The sequence below is a fragment of the Chroicocephalus ridibundus genome, chromosome Z (genome assembly GCF_963924245.1).
Source record: "Chroicocephalus ridibundus chromosome Z, bChrRid1.1, whole genome shotgun sequence".
Taxonomy (NCBI): domain Eukaryota; kingdom Metazoa; phylum Chordata; class Aves; order Charadriiformes; family Laridae; genus Chroicocephalus; species Chroicocephalus ridibundus.
This window is the reverse complement of record NC_086316.1, coordinates 50,042,265-50,054,335: the sequence shown is the minus strand read 5'-3', so window position 1 is coordinate 50,054,335 and position 12,071 is coordinate 50,042,265. Positions and strand designations below refer to the sequence as shown.

Here is a 12,071-nt window from a genome sequence, read left to right as displayed (position 1 = left end):
AATGTAACACAGGAATTTGTTCTAATTATCAATACCTTTTGGCGCTGCACAAAAGACTACTCTCTGCTTCCCTACCAAGCATTCTTCCTCAGAAGATTAGTAGTAAAAATAGTAAGATCACGGAGTCAGATTCCTGTGTACAAGAAAAGGTACAAAACCACAGAAAGAACCAGTCCTTTTTTGCACTGATTCCCCTGAACTTCAGTGGAAGTCAGTCTCCAGCCACTCATAAGCCGCAAGCATTTATTTGTGTAATATAAAACTTTTGGTCCTCTTGTGTGGTTTTCCTAAAAGATGGTTAAACACAGCACAGCAGGCATGTGTGCAAGGATGCCATAAAGCCATTTGTTTACCTGCTCCTTTCCCTCTACACTAGTTTTGAGCCAAGTTTGGTAACATGAGTTCAAGCACGTGTCACCTAAAAAGTTGCTTTGGCCCTTCAGATTGCTGGAGGTTGCCATAGAAAAAAGATGTCCTAGCCAGGAGAAGGATGTTTTGGGGACCTATGGGCTATGTATGCACCTGACTGAGGATGACTGCTTCCCAAGCCAGGTATACCAGCTTTAGACTAACTAGGCATTATCAGACAAGGACAAATCACTCCAAGCCCAAGATAGTTTTTGCCTCTTCTAGAAAGTTTTCATTGAAGTTCATTGACTTTTCGTAACTGGAGTTAACACTCAGGTTTGTTCATCACTGAAGACACGTTTACCCGAGAGGGTATGGCATTTTATATTCCTTTGTTCTAGTAAATACATTTTTAACAGTAATTCTCTTTGTAAATAGTTAAAACCCAGAAATGTTCTCATACAGTTTTAAATTTGAAGTGAAAATCTCTCAGAATTAAAAAGTGGAAATATCAAATCTCAAAATCTAACATCATTGCAGCTGCATTGTACAGTCTTTAAGTTACATACTTTATCAAGTTTTTCATTAGGATGTATTAAGGATATAATATTCAGAATGCAGCTTCACTAGGGCTTCGTGAAAAGTATTTCCTGTTGAACATGTACTCATAAGTGATTTTTCAACTTAGAGAGTGCTTCCCCACAATGCAACAAGACCATTTTTTCCTTTAACAATATTCTGTCAAGTTCAGTGTCTGGCTTCTCTTGTCCTCGCACTTTCCACAAAAAAAAAAAAAAAAAAAAAAAAAAAAATATTAATTTCTCAGGTTACTTAAATATGTTAAGAGTTACAACTAGAAACCTTACTATAATGAAGTTCTTGCATTTTTTCCTCAGTGATTTTCTCAGATCAAAAACTGTTTCTTTGAATTCTCCTTGAATTGTTTGAGGCAAATGTCAGTAAAGTAGAGGCCAGGGATGATCAGGTAAGAGACCTAAATACAAACATCTCAGAAAAAGCATTGCTGAAAGGTATGAGTAGATATAGAACCTGTCTTTTAGATTCACCTCTCACAGTACCAATGAGAAAGTAATTTTATGTAGCTGCTTTATTTTTTACAAGCCTAAGCTGCTACTTTTTAAAAATACAGTTCTGTGTCAAATATGTAATTTGCCTCTGGAATTTGTATTATGGATATTTTCCATACTTTTCCTGATCATTTTAAATGCCATATTCTCAAATGGTAAGACAAACGACTACATGGTACATGGAAGAAAAGAGAGAAAAAAAATAGCAGCTGGGCAGATGTCAGGAAGCAATTTTTGTTTTATATAAGACATAACAGGGCAAAGTTGTTGATATAAAGACCCTGAGGGGAAGGAGAGTCATTTAGAAGTACAGCTATGCTGTCCCAGGGTACAGGCAGTAACAGAGAGGAACTGGTTTTTTGGAAACATCCTCACGGAATGCCAAATTGCAAATGATTATTTTCAAAAGTGCCTTTGTAAAGAATTCAAGAATCAACAACCCAGACAGAAAACCAGAGGAAATCTGTGGTAACTTCTGGAATCCCGATGCTTTCTTACAGTCAGGAAGAGGGTAGGTGAAGCAGAACAACGGGGTCAGGAGCGTGAGCGAGGAGGGCGTCCTGGCTCTGCTCTGTCTTTGCTGTGTGGGAGCTGCCGGTATAAAACGAAGATGTTAATTTTTCCTGGCAAACCCAGTCCCAGTGAGGCACAGCTGATTAGTGGTTGCTGACTGTTCCTATGGTGTGTCAATGAATGCCACAGAAAATAATCGTGGAAGACCACAGTGGTGCTGAATAAAGCAACCGAGAGGGGTTACTGTAGGAGCAATTACATTAGAACTTTCAGCAAACAGCAGGCTGAAAGAGAAGTTTAAATGAATACCAGGAGTATTGTGTGGGCCTGGAATTAGCTGCCTCTTTAGGGTTAGCGCACAGAAACGTTCTACTTTATTGTGCTTATTATGACCATAATTAACAGTATTGCTGGCATCATGAGTAGCAAAAAAAGCTTAGGCTGAACGAAGATGGAAAATGAATCAACTTTTCTTTCTGCAAACACAGTTTTTCACATAATCAGAGGAAAAGCAGTGTGGGGAAGGTTACTTATCAAACATATATAATTTACACATGTTCCTTTCCTGCATTAAGTAAAGGTGGCCCGACCACCTACCTAAGACCAGTAGTTAGTGTCTCACAGGACAGAAAACCTGTCATGACACCATGTCCCTTTTCATCCCTGCATACTATCAATGCCCTATACAGGGCGTTGACCCTCTCATTGACCCTCTTTGGGCTTTGTCTTCCGCCTTAGAAAGATAGAAAGAAAATATCTGTTTATTTACAGTCCATTAAGATTTTACAACAGTCTGTACTTAACTGGCAAATACATGTATCATGTCTACGGATGTAAATAATTCGATCTAGTTCACGCCCCTTCTATGTGGCAAAATCCAACACTAAGACTTCACATATTTAATTAATTGAAAGTCTTTTTACTATCCAAAACTTCACAGACAGGAAGGTTTAGGTGAGGTTTTTTTGCTATCATCAGTATCGTCCTGTCTGGTATCCTCTAATGAAAGGTGAATGGAATGTTTTTTCTGCTTTGGGAAGAAGTCTGTTTAGATTTGACTTAACTAGGTGTGCTAAACGCTTACCTGAGACAACTCTGAGGTGCTATAAGCTGAAGATAGCGTTTCTTTCATAATTCAAAGGCATTCCTCCAAAAAGCAGTTTTGACAAATATGAAAAAGACTTTTACCCCACCCATCATTCACCTACTCAGCAGCATACTGTGGAAAGTCTGGGGAAAAATCTCTAGTTCATCCAAGAGTTTCAACACCCAGAGACCTGACAGAATTCTCAGATATCCACAGTTTATGAAGTCCTCCAGCAAAATTCCAAACTCCTCTGCCCCTCAAAAAAGATTTTCTTTTGACATTCTCACTTAACTGTCCACACTGAGGGGTGGTGGAGGCAGGTATAAGCACAAAGAAACTTAAATTTAAATAAAATTGTACTTTTTAGTTGTTAATTTTTAACTAATCTAAAAAGAGCGATGAAGTACAAGTAAAAGCACATGTAAAAGCAAAAGGCTGCTAGGATATTATGGCAATTCAGAGGAACCCCAGGTAGCAAGAAGTCCCCAGTATACTTCATGATGTGGAAGTGTATACAATTTCCTGGGCAACAGCGCAAGACGTGTATGATAACTTTTATATATTTCCTTTAAAAGAAGATGAGTTAGTATTGGGTAAATATGCAGGATTAAAAGGGCAACATAAACATAGAATATCCTCTTAATCAGTAACAGAGGTCTCCTTACTTTATTACCAATTGGCAGCTGAGGCAGGAAATTGCCAAACACATACTTTTTTGCTTGTTATCGCCTTCCCTAAAGGTATTATATTAGATAGCAATTATAATCCAAGTATCACAGCAGTGCAGCGTTCCCATTTTCACTACATTCTTTCTGGAAGGTGAACAAAACCGGAGTGCTGGTATGATCCTGAAAAGACGAGCTGGGCTTTCTGATTTACACAGTAGCAGCCATAGATCTCCAGTGATGAGAGGGGGCTGAGACACAATGACTCATTTATTGTTATTGCCCTCAACTGGGACATATGGTAGATTTAAACTTTGTTTTGAATACTCTTTCACATAAAATATCCCATAGTTACCACAGATAACTAGGCTTTTTGACAACACCCCAGCTTTTTGCATGGATGTGGGACACTGGTCATGACAATGCCCTTTCCTGATCTCTGCCTCAGGCAAATGGTCATTTCTGTTGATTTGCATTTTTACTTAAGTTCTTAATTTGTTACAGAGGGGTTGAGAAAGCGTTTCTGCCTTGCAGTGTTCTCTGAACCTTGGTTGCCTCTGATTGCTGGGTCTGGTCTCAATTTCCACAGAAAATCATGTGTGTATGAATTATCCTAAAGACAGCAAGAGAAAACCATTCCAGGGGAAGATGAGACATGAAGGTTTTAGCCATCAAAGCAGAAGGGAGAACAAGCGTTTTCCATCAGCATGCTTAAAGTTGCATGAGCTGGAAAAGTGAGACTGGTATTAGCAAAAAGTAATCTGCCTGTGAACGAGAGACCCCAGTCAACAAACATCAGTCATTCCAACTGCATATTTATAGAGGGTGATTTTTGGACAGTTCAGAATTTACCAAGGAACTACCAAGGTTGCTGGAGAAATGAGCTGAAATGATGCATTATGCATGAAAAAAGGCAGGGAGAAGTTTACGAGGCCAAAATCAATTCAGAACAGCAGGAAAGGAGACACCAGGTAAGTTTTCAGGAAGGCTGAATTGAATAGAAATGGCAGTACGTATGCCTCCAGATACAGGAGTTGTAGACGGAGAAGGAGCTGATTGCAGCGGCAGTGTTCTGGTAGTCATAATCGGGGTCACCTGAGTTCAAGAGCAGGATAAAGATGAGCTGCAGATACTCCTAAGGCTTAAAGAGGCAATTTTCTTAAGACAAATAGACAAAACCTGGAATTTTTGGGCAGGGTAAAAGGCATTTAAATTAAGCTAGAAAATTATTTTGTCAGAACAGGCAGGGAGGGTGGGCCAGGAAGCATCCGTCAAAGTGTTAAAAGATGTGAATAGCAGAGCAAATTCAGCTCTAAGGAGACAGTTCATATGAAAGAAGGACAGAAAGAAAGGCAGGAAGGAGCTGTCAGGATGCATCAGATAACAAACTGTAAGGTGGGAAAGTAGTTCTTGTACTGCTATGAGTATCAAATACAAATATCTGTCTGCCCAAGATAAAGTTACAGGAAATGTAGTCTATTTAAGTCCTAGAAAAGACCGATACTGCAGCAAGTAATAAAATGGTCACAGAAATTTTCACTGGATATTCAGTTGTTAACGTTTAGTAGTGGGAAGTAACAACAAATTTCCACCTTTTTATCGAACACTGCTCATCCAAACCATCATAAAATATTAAACTGGATAAAAAAGGGAGAAGATTTTTAGAAGCATTACAGTCATTCTCCAGAAAAGAAGTACGTTTACTACTTCCAATTGATAACACCCACTTCAAGCCCTCTAAAGAGATTAATTTTTAGCAGTCTGTGGCAATGATAAGTAAACCATATGTTTCTTAGAATTTGAAATCTGTACACCATGAACAAGTCATTTATTATGAAGGTAGCATACTGTGGTGCTGAATAGATACGCTGTCTAAAGTGTGAGTTTTTTCTGGAGGTTGACACAGAAGGACAGCTTTCTCAGCAGTCCTTGTGGTTTTAAGTAGGTTATTTAAGTATCCACTGACATTCCATTTAACAATATTTAGGTAGGGGACATTGGCTTTTACCAATCCATAAAGTACTAGGACCATATAAAAGGATATATAAATACAAAATACATGGTCATTCTTCAAGTTACACAATGGTAGAGTGTAATGTGATAAGATGATCACAATACTATCTATATCTCAGGATTAAGCATGGTGGTCCAGAAACCATAAATGTAACTCATATTGGTAGCTTAACTGAGAATTACAATACTCGCTAACTGCAAAAGTAGGCATTCAAAAGCCAACGTTGCACATACCTGTGGTGTTACTGTAGATGTCATCTACCCCAGCTCTGAATGGAAATAGTGATAGTTTTACAGAGTAACAGAAGGGAAACGTTAACAGGTACCATCTGATAGTAAGTGACCCTCTTCTGAGAGGTATGTAGAGAGGCGTTTTCCGACCTGATGCACTCTCTAGGGAGGTGTGCAGCCTACCGGGCGCTCATGTCAGGGATGTCACTAAGAGACTACCAAACCTCATACAGTCCTCTGATTATTATCTGATGTTGTTGTTTCACGTGGACACCAGTGATACAGCCAGGAGCAGCCTGAGGAATATCAAGAAGGATTATAGAGCTCTGGGAGCAGCAGTCAGGGACTCTGGTGTGCAGGTAGTTTTTTCATCAGTCCTCACGGTCAAAGGAAAGTGGGTTGATAGGGAAATCAAATCTGGCACATCAACAAATGGCTACAGGACTGGTGCCACAGACAGAGGTTTGGCTACTTAGACCACAGGACTCGCCTTGAGAAACCTGGTCTGCTGGGGCATGATGGGGTCCACTTGTCAGAGAAGCGGAAGAGCATCTTTGGTCAGACGCTTGCCAAGCTCATGAAGAGGGCTTTAAACTAGAGCTGCTGGAGGAGGGGAACCTCAATCCATCCCACTCCTACCAGTATGATGCCAATGCCAGTAACAGATACCCAGAGCCCCAATAAGGGTTACAAGTCAACAGGAGAGCATCTGGAGTGCAGCACAAAGGAATACCAGCCACTCCATACAGTAAGTTAGCTTCACTGGGGCCCCAACTACAGTGCCTCTATGCAAATGCACGTAGCATAGGGAGTAAACAGGAGGAGTTAGAGATGTGCAGATGCCTGCAGGACTATGATCTTATTGGCATCATGGAGATGTGGTGGGATGGCTTCTGTGACTGGAGTTTTGGAATCCAGCCTGGTAACAGGTTCTTTAGGAAGGACAGGCAGCAGAGATGAGGAGGAGGTATCACCCTCTATGTCAATGGCCAGCTGCAGTGCATGGAGTTCTGCTTGCATGGGGATGGATGAGGAGCCAACTGAGAGCAGCTCAGGTCAGGATTAAAGGGGGGGTAGGGACAGGTGACATTACAGTGGGGATCTGCTGCAGGCCACCCGACCAGGAAGACCGAGTGGATGAGGCCCTCTATAGACAGATAGGAGTAGCCTCATGTTCACAAGCCCTGGTCCTCATGGGGGACTGCAACCACCCTGACACCTGTTGGAGCGAAAACACAGCAGGAAATAAGCAACCCAGGAAGTTCCTGGAATGCTTTCTTCTAGTGATAGAGGAGCCAATGAGGAGAAGTGCCATGCTGGACCCTGTTCTCACCAACAAGGAGGAGCTGGTGGGGAATATGAAGATCAAGGGCAGCCTTAGCTGCAGTGACCATGAGATGGTGGAGTTCAAGATCCTTAGGGCAGCAAGGAGGGTGCTCACTAACCTGGAATTCAGGAGAGCAGACTTTGGCCTCTTCAGGGATCTGCTTGGTAGAGTACTGTGGGATAAAGCCCTGAGGAGAAGAGGGGACCAAGAAAGCTGGCTAACATTCAAGGATCACCTCCTCCAGGCTCAGGAGTGATGTATGCCAACAAAGAGGAAGTCAGGCAAAAACATCAAAAGGCCTGCATGGATGAACAAGGAGCTCCTGGAGAAACTCAAACTCAAAAAGGAAGCCTACAGAGGGTGAAAGGAATCAAGGACAGGTAGCCTGTGAGGAATACAGAGAAATTGTCAGAGCAGCCAGGGATCAGGTTAGGAAAGCTAAAGCCCTGATAGAATTAAATCTGGCTAGGGACATCAAGGACAACAAGAAAAGCTTCTATAGGTATGTCAGTGATAAAAGGAAGGCTAGGAAAAACGTGGGCCCTCTCTGGAAGGAAACAGGAGACATGGTCACCTGGAATATGGAGAAGGTTGAGGTACTCGATGCCTTTTTTCCTTCAGTCTTCACCAGCAAGTGCTCTAGCCACACTGCCCAAGTCACAGAAGGCAAAGGCAGGCACTGAGAGAACGAGGTACTGCCCACTGTAGAAGAAGACCACATTCGAGACCATCTAAGGAACCTGAAGCTGCGCAAGTTCATGGGACCTGATGAGATCCATTTGTGAGTCCTAAGGGAACTGGTGCCTGAAGTTTCTAAGCCACTGTCCATCATATTTGAGAAGTTGTGGCAGTCCAGTGAAGTTTTCACCAACTGGAAACGGGGAAACATAACCCCCATTTTTAAAAAGGGAAAAAAGGAAAACCTGGGGAACTACAGGCCAGTCAGTCTCACTTCTGTGCCCAGCAAGATCATGGAGCAGATCCTCCTGGAAAGTCTGCTAAGGACCATGGAAAATAAGGAGGTGATTGGTGACAGCCAACACGGCTTCACTAAGGGCAAATTGTGTCTGACAAATGTGGTGGCCTTCTATGACAGCGTTACAGCATTGGTAGATTAGAGAGTAGCACACAACATCGTGTATCTAAATTGGAGAGCCATGGATTTGACTGATGGACCACTTGGTGGGTAAGGAATTGGCTGGATGGCCACACTCAAAGAGTTGCATTCAACAGCTCCATTTCCAAGTGGCAACCAGTGACAAGTGTCATTCCTCAGGGGTCGGTACTGGGACCAGTGCTGTTTAACATCTTTGTCAGAGACATGGACAGTGGGATTAAGTGCACCCTCAGCAAGTTTGCTGATGACACCAAGCTGTGTGTCATGGTCAACATGCAGGAGGGAGGGATGCCATCCAGAGGGACCTGAAAAGGCTTGAGAGGTGGGCCCGTGCGAACCTCATGAAGTTCAACAAAGCCAAGTGCAAGGTACTGCACATGGGTTGGGGCAGTTCCAAGTATAAATACAGGCTGGACAGAGAATGGATTGCAAGCAGCCTTGAGGAGAAGGACTTGGGGTTGCTGGTTGATGAGAAGCAATGTGCTTCATGAGTCAGCAATGTGCACTTCCAGAAGGCCAACTGCATCCTGGGCTGCATCAAAAGAAGTGTAATCAGAAGGTCAAGGGAGGGAGGTGATTCTACCCCTCTACTCTGCTCTTGTGAGACCCCACCTGGAGTACTGCATCCAGCTCTGGAGATCCCAACATAAGGAGGACATAGAGCTGTTGGAGCGGGTCCAGAGGAAGGCCACAAAGATTATAAGAAGGCTGGAGCACCTGTGCTATGAGGACAGCCTGAGAGAGTTGGGGTTGTTCAGCCTAGAGAAGAGAAGGCTCTGGGGAGACTTCATAGAAGCCTTCCAGTACTCACAGGAGAGATGGGGAGGGATTCATTATCTGGGAGTGTAGAGGTAGGACGAAGGATAATGGTTCTAAACTGAAAGAGGGTAGATTTAGATTAGGTATTAGGAAGAAATTTTTCACTGTGAGGGTGGTGAGACACTAGAACAGGTTGCCCAGAGAGGTGGTGGAGGCCCCATCCCTGGAATTGTTCAAGGCCAGGCTGGATGGAGCTTTGAGCAGGCTGGTCTAGTGGGAGGTGTCCGTGCCCAGGGCAGGGGGGTTGGAACTAGATGATCTTTAAGGTCCCTTCCAACTCTAACCATTATATGATTCTATGTGTGGGCATCAATACCTGTTTTTCAGGGCAGAAAGCGTTCTTGTAGCACAAGGTGATAAGGTCACACTGTGGCATCTTCACAGAGCAGTGTGAGAGGAAGGTGCAGTATCACACACTGCCTTAGTGTTAGATTTGTAGTGTTAAATGAGACTTTTTCACAAGCCTGTTTTCTGTCCAGTGATAAACATGGCTCTCAGGGAGATGGTGGCTTAGATGCTAAAATCTTGTCTTTTGTGATGAACTTTTCGGGTCTTCCAAGTGTTTTCTTTCACTTAATGAATTAGCCGTCCACAGCCAATTTAAGCTGCTTCAAATTTTTATTATTATTTGCTGATTGCTATTAATATCATAGACATACTTTGGACCATTGTTTAGATGGCATAGTCTCTGACACACAGATCACTTACTCTCAAGTCCAATAGATTTCAGCAAAGGTCTAAATCTTCGCTGTGCGAGTCCCCAACAGGAAAGAGGTGTAACAGCTCCAGCCGTCTGGGAATGTGGGCAGCCCTGTGGCTGCAGCGCTGTGGTTAGGAAACCCCCAGGAAAACAGAGGCCACAGCAGAAGTGAAGGCTGTGAGCCAAAGGCATATGAGTGTCCTGCGGAGGCTGGGCACGGCAGGGACACTAGCGTGGGAGCGACAGGCGCCTCTACCCACTCCCAGCCTCAGCACATCGTACCCATGCAGGGTCACACCACCCTGAGGCACCTCCGGAGGAGTTGCCCTTTCTCTCTGCTTGGCTCTTCTCTCAGCTCTAGCTCCCGTGCCCCTGCTCTGCTCAGCAGGTGCCCAAGCCATCCTGTGGCAGGAAGGTCTGGCACCTTGTCCTCAGGGAGCTACAGGAGAAAGGCATTCACGCCTGCCATTCGTGCTAAGGGCGTAGCTTAAGGAAGAAAAGGAGCTACCAGGGAAGATGACAGCAAACACAACTTTCAAGGAACGTGGCTGCGGGCACCCATCCCAGGGGAAAGCTGAACGCTTGCAGCGATGGCAGACCTGTGTGCGGCACACCCACCTCTGGCATGTGCAGCTCCTGCTCCAGCTGGACACGTGCCTTGGAAGCGCAACTGGGCTGAAGCTGCCAGCACTCAGGAGGAAGACAAACCAATCTGCAGAGTATAAGACACAACTTGTTGGTCTGAAATGCATAGATTTCAGACATATGAGACACAACAAATCTTCAAAATAATTTGCTTTGTGCTGCCGCTCTTGCCGAAGCAGGTTTGCTCTAGGTATTGTGTGAATGAGTCCTGTTAGCTGCTCCCACATCAACCAGAAATCTCAGTGCAAATAATGATTATTTTTTGTTCTGTTCATTTAGCACACCATCCCCTTTACATTGTCTGAGTAATGTACAGTGAGCAAAGCCCATAAGCTAGATCTCTTCCATCTTTTTATAGCAGTATGATGGACTGATAAACTAATGGAATTTAAACCACTTTGTCCAGTCAAAAAGTGCAGGATTCACCAAAGTAATCTTGAAGATGTTTCTTAAATAGTTCACTTAGGCTTGTTTTTTTTGTGGAACACACAAAAACCCCACACGACTAGCTAAGAAAGGTGCAGTTGCCGTGAATGGGGAAATAACCATCTGCTGTCCTTGGCTTGTATCAGAAGTAGTGTGGCCAGTAGCACTAGGGAAGTGATCATCCCCCTGTGTTCAGTTTTGGGCCCCTCACTACAGGAGGGTTGTTGAGGTGCTGGAGCATGTTCAGAGAAGGGCAACAAAGATGATGAAGGGTCTAGAGAGCAAGTCTTACGAGGAGGCGTTGTTTAGCCTGGAGGAAAGGATGCTGAGGGGAGACCTCACTGCTCTCTACAACTACCTAAAAGGAGGTTCTAGCGAGGTGGGAGTCGGTCTCTTTTCCCAAGTAACAAGTGATAGGATGAGAGGAAATGGCCTCAGATTTTGCCAGGGGAGGTTTAGATTGGATATTAGGAAAAACTTCTTTGCCGAAAGGGTTGTCAAGCATTGGAACAGGCTGCCCGGGGAAGTGGTTGAGTGGCCATCCCTGAAGATATTTAAAAGACATGCAGATGTAGTGCTTAGGACATGGTTTAGTGGTGGACTTGGTAGTGCTAGGCTAACGGTTGGGCTTGATGACCTTAAAGGTCTCTTCCAACAAAAACGATTCTATGATTTTATGATCTTCAAGCTGATTTTTAAAGTAATAAATTATTCCATTGTGTATTATTGTGGGGATCTTTTTCCTCACCATGTCCATGACTCTTACATTGCTGGGGATCATTATCCTGCCATAACAGAACAAGAGCCTTTGGCAGCCCCTCACATATGCACACGGACAGTGTAATAATTCTGTGGAGCTCTATACTATTTACAGAAATGCAATTTTTGTATGCAAAATTCTTTGAGGGTCAAACCTTTCCAATGACAATATTAATCTAGTGCTTTGTAAATGTTATTTAATCTTCATAACAGTGTTTGGATGTCACATGGTTATTTCAATTGGAATGGCCTTGGATATTATGCATTCTAATGCACGTAGACCTGGATTATGCATACAGACCATGTTTATTAGAAAGAAAACATTTCTCACTG

The 12,071-nt window shown here is 43.4% G+C and overlaps 1 protein-coding gene across 3 annotated transcripts in view; it reads left to right on the top strand.

Moving 5' to 3' along the window:
* Positions 1 to 12,071, top strand: part of ADAMTSL1 (ADAMTS like 1) — a 470,149-nt gene that overhangs the window by 354,723 nt on the left and 103,355 nt on the right. The gene's annotated exons all lie outside the window — the stretch shown is intronic.